The 13,543-nt window shown below is 53.2% G+C and overlaps 1 long non-coding RNA gene across 1 annotated transcript; it reads right to left on the bottom strand.

Moving 5' to 3' along the window:
• Positions 1-2,509: 2,509 nt before the first annotated feature.
• Positions 2,510-5,803, bottom strand: LOC106781785 (uncharacterized). The gene is made up of 3 exons (XR_001378537.3): positions 5,274-5,803; positions 3,884-3,970; positions 2,510-3,375 (listed from the first exon to the last, which is right to left on the bottom strand). It is a non-coding gene; the product is annotated as an uncharacterized lncRNA (long non-coding RNA).
• Positions 5,804-13,543: the final 7,740 nt, after the last annotated feature.

Below are 13,543 nucleotides of genomic sequence, written 5' to 3'. Positions count from 1 at the left end.
TTGAGTTCCCAAGTCACTCTGAGCCTCCCCCACCAGGAGGAGCTTGCTCTCCAGTGCCTGCGGAGACCACCCTTCCTCTGCTTGAAGGCCCCTGACGACCTCACTGAAGTAGATGCCTGTTCTCTTCAAGACCCAGCACAATCCCCTCCCACTACTGCCAACCCGTAGCCAGATCAAATCTCAGCACACTCCGTGGGGAGAGTCACATACTATGACTCAGGAGGAAATGGCTCACCCACCAAGCAACTTCAGGACTTTCCTAATATGTGCATATATCAGCAGAAATCTGGGGAAAATGGGTGGGAGTAGATTCGAAGGTCAAGGAGAGCAAATTCAACGAATTGGGCTGAATTCACTGGTATTGGCGCACTTACCACAATTTCCAGATTCGCTATTTTAGCTTGAGCAGCTGGAGGTGGTTTAACAACTTTAACAACTTAGATTCAATTGTGGCCTGAAGTTAATGAGATTGAGATGCCTGAGCTGCCCTGGCATGACGTGGAGGAATGAATCAAAGGCTTAGGGAGACAGGCATGTTGGACTGGGTTTATCACATGGGACCCGCACTCCTATGGGAGGCTGAATACTGATGTCTGTGCCCTAGTCCCCGGAACCTGTGGAGATGGTACCTTATGGGGAAAAATGATTTTGAAGATGCAGTTAAGGTTTTTAACCAGCTGACCTCAAAATAGGAAGATTATCCTGGGTTTTCCAGGTGGGCCCATAATCACATGGGCCCTCAAAGGCAGAAGAGTGAGAGAGATGAAACAATGAACGAAGAGGTAGGAGAGACTCAAAGCATGAAAGGGACCCAACCTGCCATTACTAGCTCTGAAGATGGAGGAAGGAAACCAAGAGCCAAGGAATGCAGGTGGCCTGCAGAAGCTGGGAATGGCCCTCAGTGGACAGCCAGCAAGAAAATGGAGACCTCGGTCCTGCAACCACAGGGAACTGAATTCTAAACCTAAGTGAGCAAGGAAATGGATTCTCCCCAAGAGCCTCCAGAAAGAAACAGCCCCGCCAACACCTTGATTTTAGCCTAGGGAGACCCATGTTGGCCTTCTGCCCACAGAACTGTAAGATACTATATTTGTGTTGTATAGAGTGCTAGATTTGTGGTAATTTGTCACGGCAGCCAGAAAAGTGACACCACCATCCCCCAACTACGTTCCACAAGATCAGAAGACATTCCCGGGGCCGGCCCGGTGGCACAGCAGTTAAGTGCGCACATTCCGCTTCGGAGACCTGGGGTTCACCGGTTCGGATCCCAGGTGCAGACATGGTACCACCTGGCAAGCCATTCTGTGGTAGGCATCCCACATATAAAGTGGAGGAAGATGAGCATGGATGTGAGCTCAGGGCCAGTCTTCCTCAGCAAAAAGAGGAGGATTGGCAGCAGATGTTAGCTCAGGGCTAATCTTCCACAAAAAAAAAAAAGAAGATATTCCCTTCACCAAAGTAACTGAAAAATACATTAGTGCGAGGGGGACCTGCAGCCTGGAAAATCCCTGTGGTTGCTCTTTCGTGAGCAGCTATGACTGCAGGAGATGCTGCCATTGAGATGGGCTCTCTGATTTCCATGGGATGGGCCCATGAGTAGCAGAGGCCAAGTGGCAGCACTTAACTACCAATTACAAGGTGGCACATCGCCTTAACAGGCAGCAGGATGTACAGGCAATCAGAGTGCCTTGGCCCGTGGAGGTCTTTGGCAGGTCAGTTGATTACAGTGTTCCTTGGGAAAAAAGACATGGTCAGCCTAACTGAGCAGTGCATGATCTATGTATTAATAAAGGCTCCACATCTGGTGCCAAAAGCCTGACTTAGTTGGCCACGGTGGAGAGTCACAGCCTCAGTTTCCAGACCTGAGTCAATTCACAGCCGAGAACCCTGGAGAGGAGGCCAGGTCCCCTTGAGAAAGGACCCTGCCCTATTGTCAAAAGTATATACCATCAATCTTCCTCCAAGCCCTCCCCAAAGGGACCTGCAACCATTTATTAGAGTGACTGTGAATTGGGGAAAAGGTTGTGCTCAGACCCTTCAGGATTACTAGACACAAGCTCTGAACTGACACTAACTCCTGAAACTCAAAAACACAGTGGCCCAGGAGTTAAAGTGGAGGCCTACGGTGGTCAGGTGATAAATGAGTATTAGCTCAGGTCCAACTCCCAGTGAGCCCAGTTGGTCGACAGGCCCACTCTCTGGTCACTTCCCCAGTTGCTGAGTATATAATTGGAACAGGCACACTTAGTCACTGGCAGAATCCCTATATCACGTTGCTGAGCCATGGGGTAAGAGCCATTATGCTAAGGAGGGCTAAATAGAAGCCCCTGAAGCTTCCACTCCCTGCCAAAACAGTAAACCGGAAGCAAGATTGCATCCCTGGAGGAACTGCAGAGATTAATGCCACTATCAAAGACTTGAAAGAAGCAAGGGTGGCGGGACCCACCACATTCCCATTGAACCCACTAGTTGGGCCTGTGCAGAAGTCAGATACATCCGGGACAATGACTGTGAATGATCGTAAATTTAATCTGGTGGTGACTCCAATTGTACCTGCTGTTCCAGACTTAGTATCTTTATTACAAGAAATTCACAGAACCCCTGGCACTCGGCATGCAGCTACTGAAGTTGGCTGGTGCCTTTTCTTCCACACAAATTACAAGGAACACCAGAAACCATTTGCTTTTACCTGCTTGGACCGAACCAACAGTATACCTCCAGACTGTTGCCTCAGGACTACATGCTGCTGCTCTCTGCCTAAGATAGCCCACAGAGATCTTGACCATCTTGACACTGCGTAAACATCACATTGGTCCACTTCATTGATAAATTACGCTGAGTGGATCTGGTGAGCAAGAAGTAGCAAGTATTTTAGATACTTTAGTAAGACATGTAAATGAGAGGGTGGGAAACAAAACCTACAAAAATTCAGGGGCCTGCCGCCTCAGTGACACTCTTGGGGGTTCAACAGCCTGAGTAGGTTGAGATGTCCCATCTAATCTCCCCTCACACCACTGACCACCAAAAAAGAGGCACAATGCTTGGTAGGCCTTTTTGGATTTTGGAGGCAACGTACACCACATCTGAATCTACTGCTTTGAACCATCCTTCTGGTTTTAAGTGGGAACCAGAAGGAGAGAAGGCTCTGAAGCAGGTTCCACCTGCAGTACAGTCTGCTTCACCACCTGGGCCTCACGATCCAGCAGACTCGATGATACTTGAAGTGTCTGTGGCAAATCAGGACACCACATGGAGCCTCCAGGAAGCAGCAACAGGAGAATTGCAGCACAGATCTCTCAGATTTGGAAGCAAGTCTCCATCTTCTTCTGCAGATAACTATTCTACTTTAGAGAAACAGCTTCCAGCATGCTGAGCCTTTGGGAAAGAATAAAGCATGGGATACCAGCTGACCATGTGGCCTAAGCTTCCCATCATGACCTGGTGTTGTCTGACCACAGAGCCAGCAACCTAACATTAAATGGAAATGGTATGTAAGACATCAAGTTTGGCCAGGACATGGCAGGCCCTGCACAAACATTTAGAGAAGATGGGGCAAGTCTGTAGCACAAAGGAGCCATGACTCTAGCAGGGTTGCCAAGCTGGGCACAGGCTGAGATTGGGGGGATCAGGTGGGCACCTGTGAAGGACATGGCCCCCAAACTCTACCCTATGAAGTCTTGAGGCAACAGGTATGAGGGCTACTCACAGGGCGGCTCAGAGAGAGACAGGAAGTGCACCAGCCCAGTCTCAGCACCCATAGCTCCAACCACAGCTAACCTGAGAAGAAGGCAGCTCCTGTGGTCCAGCTTTGGGATGGACAGAACTTCTCAGGGGAAAAGGCAGCAGGTGGTCAGTATGCTGGGGGAGGGCGTAAGGGACTTACCCAGCGAGCCAATGAGCTGAAAGTTCTCCGACACAACATCACAGTACTGGTGCCTCTGGGTTACACTAAGGAGCCTCCACACTCCCCCTGGGAGAAATACACAGCCACATTCTCAAATGTCACCAGACCCTGTAATGATGGGTTCAGCTGATCTTTGGGGTCGATGAGTGGGCAGAAAAATCAACCAAAATATGGACAGATGGACACATTCAGGCCCTTGACCTGGAAAGGTCCTATCATATCTCCCACCGACATCCTATTTCCCCAGAGGCAGAAACCACCTACACACACATCGTGATACTACCTTCTTCCCCAGAACTCTACCTTAGAGGGGATACCCAGGTCCCAAGGCCATTGGTCCCTCTCTCCTCATGTTACTACGGGACTCTGCATCTGGCCCACTGCAACCACAAGCAGGTGACCAGATGGCTGCCAACTACGTTTGTTCTGATCCAGGCACACAGGCCTCCTGCCAGCCAATTCGCTCTGTGTCCCCCAGATCATACTTCTCAGATGCAACTAAACCTACGCCAACCATTCTCCCTGAGGGCCAAGTACCTGCTCCCAGGGCCCTTTGGTTTGCCCTCCCACCTAGCAGGCATGTAACTCTTGGTGCTCAGCATGCTTGTAATTCCACATCCCCAGCACAACCTCACCAGTTCCCCCCTTGGCAATTCCCTGGCCTCCCCCATGCCACTCTGCGTGTGGTGTCCTGAGAGTGCCTGGCATAGCAGCCACGACCCTATTCCACCCTAGTCCTGCCCTCACCTCAATGGCCCATTGCCACAGGCATCCCAAAGCCCTGCAGTGAAGACCTCCCCACCAGGCCCTGTTCCTAGCTTCAACATTTAGCCGCCCAGAACCACACCCTGACCTCTGAGACCCCACCTTCCTTTGTCTCTGCCTTTGCACAGGCTGCCCTCTCACCTGCCATGACCTTCCTCTCTCCTCCTGAGGCACATTCAGAGCCCAGCACACTGGGCTGAGTCCCTGCCTGTCTCCCAGGTGATCCCATCTGCTGCTGAACAACTCTGCAACCCTGAACGAAAAGCCACAGCCCCCAAGGAGGGAAGATATAAAAGCCTGGCAAGCCCACAGACAGGCGAATCAGCCCCAGTGACCCCCTACGTCCACCACCACCACACCACAGCTGTGCCCAGGTCCACCTGCCCCTCAGGAGTCTTGACTCCCTGCCACTCCTCCTCTATATTGCCTCTTGACATAGGCCCAGGCTTCAGGACAGCCTAGTGACACCCACCAGCACCATCTAACTGCCTAGTCAGGACATCTGGTCCTACTCCCCTCCAGCCTCCCCTCCTCCAGCCTGTCAGGGCATTCATCGCCATCCTTTATCCATTCCACATTGATCCTAGTCCCCTCTCGAGCTCACCCTTTAGATATTTCCAGCCCTAATCCTGCAGAATTCCAGAGCTGCAGGTCCAGTGCCTACACAGTGCCTCCATTCAGGAGTACCAGGATATATCACACTTCAAATCTCCAAAATCACACTCCAGATCTTCTCCCAGGAACCTGCTCCAGCCACCAACTTCCACATCTCAGTTGATGGAACTTCCATCCATCAAGCCGCTGAGTTCAAACACCCAGGTTCACCTTGATAGCTGTCTCTCACTGCCTCACATCAGGAAACCGGGCTGGTCCTACTGAAGCAACACATCCAGAGTCCAGGCACCTCTGCTGTCTCTATTGCCACTACCTGGTGCAGTCACTCATCACCAGGGGCTCCTCACTGGCCTTCAGGTACAGTCTGTTCTCCCCTCCACAGCCCCTCCCATCGTCAGAACAAGGAGTCTCGTGGGGCAGAGCTGGCACTGGGGACTCAGAGCTCGCCCGCCCCGCGCCCTCTCCCCTGGCCAGGCAGGCTCACCCAGCGCATGGCGGGAACTACATTACCCGAAAGGCACTACGCCTACCCGGCGCAGGCCAATGAGAGCCCAGGAGAGGGCGCTTCCGGGGTCTGTGGGGGCGGGACTTCCTCCGCCAAGGTTCTCGCCGAGCAGGGCGGGGCTACCCGCGCGCCGGGAGGGAGGAGGGCGGGGATGGCGTGGGATGGCGTGGGAAGGTTCCCCGAACCCCGGGAGACGGAGCGGGACGGGCGTGTGCGCCTTGACCGCGGCGAGCGCCTCGCCAGAGCCCCGGCGTCCCCAGCCGTGGTGGGACCGCGCGGGGTGCCTTCGAGGTCCAGTGCCCGCAGCCGCCCCAGATTCGTCGCCTTGGCGTCGAGCAGCTGGGGACCGGTGGCCCTGGGACCTCGGCAGGAGGAGGCGGTGGAGGACAGAGAGGTGGGCCACAGGCAAGAGCAGAAGTCAGAGTAGCAGGGCGAGAGGCTGGAATGCCCAGAAAGTGGAAGGAAAGACGGATGTTCTATTTCTAGGACAGCTGTAACGGGGGCCCTCGAAAGGGGGCCTTAGAACTGCAGAAGTTTATCACCCGACAGTTCTGGAGGCTGGAAGTCCAAAGTCAAGATGTCAGCCGGCCGTATGCCCTCCAGGCTCTAGGGCAGAACCTTCCTTGCCTCTTCCGCCTTATGGTGGTGCCGGCGCTCCTCAGCTGGGGCCGCTTTACTCCAGTCTCGGCTTCCGTTGCCACATTTCTTTTTCTGACTCCCCGGTCTCCTTCTTGAAGGGTACTTGTGGTTACATTGAGGGCTCACCGAAATAATCCAGGATAAGATAATCTCCTCCCCATTTTAAGATCCTTAATCACATCTGCAAAGTTCCTTCCGTCGTGTAAGATAACATTCACAGGTTCTAGGGATGAGGACATGGATATCTTTGGGTACCACAGAGCCCTTCACTTTGCTTGGGGTGGAGAGAACTGGTGGGAGCATCAAGCTCTGGGCTGACCTCTTGGCAGGGGAAAGGCCACCTGCGATGTTGAGCCAAGTCAGCATCCCATAGGGGAGGAACCACCCAGAGCCAACCGGGTCAGAAGAGCCTACTCCAGCCTGCTGCAGAGATGAAGAATGTCCGGCAGACCATGTGCACACAGCCACTCGGGGAAGGGCACTGGCTTCTGGGGCTCGCTGGAAATCAAAGTCAAGAGTCATGAGTAATTCAAGACACGGGTCAGCAGACTGCAGCCTGTGGGCCAAGTGCAGCCCCTTGCATGTTTGTATAGCCCCTGAGATGAGAATGGTTTTTACCTTTTTGTAGTTGCTGTTGGTGCCAGTCGAGTTGGTTCTGACTCCTGGCGACCCTGTGTACAGCAGAGCAGAATCCTGCCCAATCTTTTTGTTTGCACCATCCTCTCCTCTTCCGGCACTGTATCAGACAATGCTCCTCTGCTACTTTAGGGGATTTTCATGGCCAATTTTGGGGAGTCCAGGTCCTTTCTTCCTATTCTTAGTCTGGAAGCCCCACTGAAACCTGTCCACCGTGGGTGACCCTGCTGGTACTTAAAATAGCGGTGGCATAGTTTTCAGCATCACAACAACAGGCAGCCACCACAGTGTGACAACCAACAGACCAGATGGGTAGTGTGATTCCCTGGCCGGGAAACAAACTCAAACCATGGTGGTGAGAGAGTCAAATCTTAACCACTGGAATACGTTTTTTAGTGGTTGAAAAAAATCAAAAGAACACTTTGGTAACATACGAAGATTATTTGAAATTCAGACTTCAGCATCCATAAATAGTTGTATTGGAACACACCCACAGCCATGCATTTACATATTGTCTATGACTCCTTTCACACTCTAATGGCAGAGTTGAGTAGTAACTAAAAACTGCACAGCCTGCAAAGGTGAAAATATCTGGCCCCTGATTAAAAGTTATAGAGCTGAAGAACTTAACCAGAACTGAGCAAAAGCCACATGTAAAACAAAGTGGATGGAAGGAGTTTGCTGAGAAGGAGAGGGTGGGGGTGCCCATACATAGCAGTTGCAGTGTGATGGAGCCCAGCACTGCCTGCAAGTGAAGATTGCCAGGGCACCTCCCAGTCACAGGTCAGCAGCTGGTAGGAGGCGGCCATGCTGAGCCTTGCAGGACAGTCAAGGCTGCCTCAGAGCCCTCAGTTTCAAAGATTGACTAAAAGGACTCATGGAACTCTATCTGTTATAGTCTTAGTTACAGTTTGTTACAGTGGAAAGATACAAATGAAAATCAGCCAAGGAAAGAGGACTATAGGGCAGGACCGAGGAGAGACCAGGCATGAGCTTCCAGGTGTCCTCTCTCAGTGGAGTCACATGGACAGCGCTTAATTCTCCCAGCAACAGTATATGATGACACATGGAGCATTGCCACCCAGGGATGCTCACCCAAGCCTCGATGTCCAGGGATTTTATTGGGAGATGGTAATGAAAGCATGCAGCACCCACATAACTGACCTCAGTTGCTCAGTCTCTAGCTCCCCAGAGATCAAACTGATGCAGGCTGGCCTAAAACCCCCACCGTAAGTCACAGTGTTGGCGTAGATGACCTGATGTGGACTGAGGCTCCAGGTACACAAAGATACTCTTGTTAGGTAGGATATTCCGAAGGCTTAGACGTTATCTCCCAGGAGCAGCTCACAGGCCAGACTTTTCTTTGGAATGTGAGGGTTTGGACAACCCGGGGCTGCTGAGTCAACGCTTTACTGCCCAGTGGCACACTGGACATGGCAGACTACAGTGGCTGGCTGGCCCAGCTGTGTAGATGGCAACTGCAGGCTCACTAGGCTATAAGATAGGACAGATCCTGGCATGAGTCATACTTCTGCTACAGAAACAAGCTGCCTTGGCACCTCACTAGGCCCCCGAGTCAGTGCCAGCTGACACCAGACAGCACTAAGGGCTCCAGAGCCAGCTGCCTGCACACATCCCTGATCTCTGACACATTCAGCAGCAGGCCCGCTAATCCTGGCAGCTGTGCCAGCTGCTGCCACCCTGTCTGCACTCTCCCTGTGGTGACCTGGAGACACCACAGATGGCTGCAAGAAGGTTCTCAGTCCAGGTCTGAACCACCACAATGCTTCAGTCTCAATCCTCCAACATCAGGGGGTGAGGGGCCTGGGAAAGAGTCAGTTATTCTAATGCTACCACCCTCTACACCCCCCAAAACCATGGCTCCATGTTTCCTCCCTCCCTCGAGATTTGGGGGCCTAGAGATGGGTAAGAATGAAGCCACAGTCACTCTTCTCCCTTCTGTCTTTGGTTCTGACCTGCTCTCCACTTGCCACCACTGTGGCTGGTATTGGCTTTTCCCTTGCCTCTCCAACACAGAAAGGGTGACTGAGTCATCCCCCTGGGGATTCAGCCTAAACCAGGGGCCTGGGACCCTCTCATGGGAGAGCAGGCCCAAGGGAGCAGCACAGGCCTGCTTGGCTAAAGAAGACAGAGGACCATGCTGGTGTCTACAATTTAGACAGTGTGAGGGCTGGCCTCCAAGATGGCCCCCATGAGTCTCACCACATGGTATTCACACTCTCACTTGGTCCCCTCCCACAGTGAATAGGGTCAGCAGAAGCAAACTGGGGAAACAACAGAATGTGACTTCAGGGACTAAGTCATAAAAGGCACTGTGGCTCCTTCTGCTTTCTTATCTCTTGGTTCACCAACTCTGAGGGAAGCCAGTGGCTGTGTTATGAGGACACTCAAGTAGCCCTGTGGAGAGGTCCATGTGGCGAGGAACTGAGGCCACCTGCGAAAAGCCATGTGAGTAACCCAGCTTGGAAGTGGATCGTCCAGCTCAAGGCAAGGCTTGAGATGACTGCTGTCCCAGCTTGACCTCAACCTCATGGGAGACCCTGAGCAGAACCACCCAGCTAGGCCAATCCTGAGTTCCTGACCCACATAAACTGTGAGCTGATAAATGTTTATTGTATTAGGCCACTAGGCATGGGGCCACCACCTAATTTATTAGGCAGAACTAGATAACTAATACGGGTAGAAAGAGCAGTATCTTCCTCAAGACTGTGTCCTACTTATTAACAGAAAACATGATGAGGCCATAAACCCCTGGAAGACAAGCAGCATGTCTTAGGAATAAGCTGCCTCCTTATCCTGGGGATACTTCAGGTATCAGAGCATGAAGTTCAGAAGGTGCCTAGACTGGCTTCCTAATTAACAACATAAAAAAATAAAGAGAAACAAAAGACCTACATATCACCGAGTGGAAAGGGCTAGGACATCTGCTCTTCACCAGACCTTTCCATCTTGGCCACCCCTCCTTCAACCGCTCTCTGCTCCTCACTGTGGCTCTAATACAACAAGCCAGCCCCCACCTCAGGGAATCTTTGCACCTGCCATTTCCACAGCCTTGCAGACTCTTCCCTGGCCTATGCCTGCCTCATTCTTCCTGTCATTTGGGCATCTATGTTCCTACTCCCTGACCCCACCATCTAAGTTGGACCTCCAACAGTCTCTATCACATCATCTTGTTTTGTCTTCCACAGAGGACTTAGCCCTGACCTGAAGAATCCTATTAATGCTTTGTTTGGCTGTTTACTGTCCAGCTCTGCCCTAGAATGTGAGTTCTAAGGAAGAAAGAGGCATAGGAATATCTGCGACCTTTTTGTTCACTGTTGCAACCTCAGCACCCAGCCCAGAGCCCATATATCACAGGTGCGCCTTGAGATAAAGAATGAACTATGTAAAGAAATTTCAGCATGCAACAGAGACTGAGAAGCTCAGTGGGACACCTGGACAGATGCTGGGTCTATAAGGAGGCTGGCCAAAGGACAAACCCCCAAGGTTCATCTGCTCCTCCTGTGTCTGGTCTCCCAGTGACTCCTCAAAATCCAGCAGAGACTGGCATCCCTACCATAGCCCACCTGTACCTGACAGCAGGGAGCATAGCCTGGCAAGCCCAAGGCAGATTGTGCCCTCCCACGCAGTCCCTAAGCGGACACTGAGCTTCAGAGGGGCTAAGGACAAGGCCACAACAGAACTAGGATTCACACCCACATCTCTGGCTCCAGAGTCCACATCATGGCTGAATTGGCCCCACCAGCTAGGAAGAACAATCCACACACTGCTTTGCTTTTAAGAATGGATTTCTGCTACTGTATGATTCTATTGATATGAAATGTCCAGAATAGGCAAATCCATAGAGGCTAAAGTGGACTAATGGTTGCCAGGGGCTGAGGGGCAGGGGGAATGAGACATGACTGCTCATGGGTCTGCAGTGTTCTAGCATTAGACAGTGGTGACGCTTGCACAACTGTGTGAATATACTAACAACTCAATGAATTGTATACTAAAGGGGCAAATTGTATGGCCTTTGAATTATATTTGCATAAAGCTGTTATTAAAAATAAAAACGAGTGTATTTCTGGAAGATTCAGTGGAAAATTCCATACCCAATGTGGAGTTTTCCACGCCACTAAAGTGGAGGCATCCATGCCCAGGGAGGGGGAGGCAGGTGGGGTTAGGGTGAGGGAGAGCTTGCCAGAGACTCTACCCCCGGGCTTAGCGATACGATTTCTGCCCCGTCCAGCGCTCCCGACGACGCAAGCCCCGCGGCGCAGGGACGAGGCACCGGAGAAGCGCCGCAAACGTCAGGACACCACGTGCCCCTTTCCCCGCAAAGGCATGTGAGGCGTCTGGATCTTCGGCTTGCCGTTCCCTCCTCCTTCCAGCCACCGCCCGGCAGCCGGGATTGCCGCAAACTCTCCCAATCCCGTGGTCGCCATAGCAACGCCAGCCTCACGCCCCTGATTGGCCACCAGCTCTAGCACGCCTCCCAGTTCCTTCCACTAGACTGCGGCCTGAGTACGCTGCGCGCGCGGCTCTACGTCACGGCGTGCTGAAGGCGGGCAAAGTTGCCATAGCAACGCCAGCCGCAGACTTCCGATTGGCAGTCAGTTCTGGCGCGCCTTCCCTGCTCCTCCCACCAGGTTCGACCGAGGGATACGGTGCGCGCGCCACCCACCGGGCTGCGAGGCGCAGGCCGGCCAAGTTGCTGTGGCAATGACAGTCCTGCCCCCAAGCCTGGAATGCGGTCTCCGACTGGTCCACGCTTCCTCCTCGGGTTACCCGCCTGGTCCACCGCGGGCGTCAGCGAGGAGGGACGGTGCAGAGGATGGAGCCAAGAACCAAGGCGGAGGGGAGAACTGCGGCTGCAGGGACAGGGAGCAGGGAAAACCGAGGCTGCCCGGCCAGGGCTTGGAGTTGAGGGGAGAAGGGGTTTTGCAGAAAGCTCTGCGGTCCGGGTTCGAATCCACCCCCGGCCCAGCCCGCCAGCGTCGGTTTTCCCGTCTGTCAATCTGGGTACTGCCGCTCCCAGGGTCCAGCGAAGCCCCGCGGGCCCTTGTTCCCTCGCCCTGAACACAAGAGGATGCCTGATGGCCCGGGACGGGTGTAGTGTGGGCAGGGACCTCCCTGACCCTCGTGAGAGAGGCTGGCCGGATGCCCTAGAACGGAGCACTGGCTCTCCCCGGGGGCGAGGGGAAGAGAGCTAGGGGAGGTCCGAGAAGGGTTTGAGGGAGTCGGGGACTCCAAGAGCGTAGCGGGGGAGGCAGTGTGGCCAGTATAGTGTCTCCTCTGCTCAGCCCCCTGGACATCATCTGTCCTCCTTGTTCCCGAGAAGCCCCCAGTGAGCTCTTGGTACACGGCGGATGCTCAATAAATACTTGTGGATTAATGAATTCTCCCTGCAAGTAGAGTGTTTATTGTTGCCCATTTTACAGAAAACAGAACCAAAGTCTGGCCCGTACAGGTACTAAAACAAACATCCACCCGCCCACCCCCTCCTATATTCCTAGCCACCAAGGCCTGGGAGGAAGAGCAAGCCTAGCATAGATGAGGGGCAAAGTCCAGCAGGGATGGAGTGGCCAGAGGGCGGGCTGGGCAGGTGCAGCTCCCGGTGGCCACAGCCTGGTAGGCAAGGGTGGGGAGGAATCCTGGGCCGAGGTGGTTTCCGGCAGCCCCTTTGTTCCAGGGCACTAGGCGGGCAGGCATCGAGGTAGTAATCAGCAGACAGGGACGCTCAGCGACCCCTGGGCTCTGTCATCAGCCTCGCTTTACTGGAGGAGAGACTGAGGCCTCCAGCTCCCAGCTGGGAGGGTGGAGAAGCCACACTACTCTGTAGCCCCTAGGAGGAAGTGATGAGGACTCACAGGGAGGAGCCAGACCTGCCCACTGCCCTCAACCACCACCTTAATGCCAGTTGTCATTCCCCCTGAGCCTCCTTAAAGATACAGCTCTGAGGTCTTTTCCTCCAGGCAGCCTTTCTTGAACACCCTCAGGCAAAGAGCGTTGTCTTCCTCTTCCTCGTCAGCTAAGGGCCCCTTTCTGACCCCCCTGGCTGGACTCATCCCTACCAGGTCTACTCCTGCTCCCCCCACCTCCGGCCTGGAGTAGAGGAGGGAAAGGATGAGGAGGGGGATGTCTGAGACGCTACGGTAAACTGAATAATGGCCCCAAAGATATCCAGATCCTAATCCCTGGAATCTGTGAATCTGTTACCTTACATGGCAAAATGGATTTTGCAGATGTGATTAAATTAAGGATGTTGAGCTGGGGGATTATCCTGGATTATCCAAATGGGCTCACTGTAATCACAGTGTCCTCATAAGTGAAAGAGGGAAGCAGGAGAGTCAGAGATTTGAAGATACCTGCTGCCTTTGAAGATAAGGAAGGAGCCACGGAATGCAACTCTAAAGGCTGGAAAAGCTAAGGAAATGAATTCTCTCTTAGAGCCTCCAGGAGGAACTAGCCCAGCA

The sequence above is a fragment of the Equus caballus genome, chromosome 10, assembly GCF_041296265.1.
Source record: "Equus caballus isolate H_3958 breed thoroughbred chromosome 10, TB-T2T, whole genome shotgun sequence".
NCBI lineage: Eukaryota > Metazoa > Chordata > Mammalia > Perissodactyla > Equidae > Equus > Equus caballus.
The sequence above is the reverse complement of the archived record's forward strand: the minus strand, read 5'-3'. Positions and strand labels throughout refer to the sequence as shown.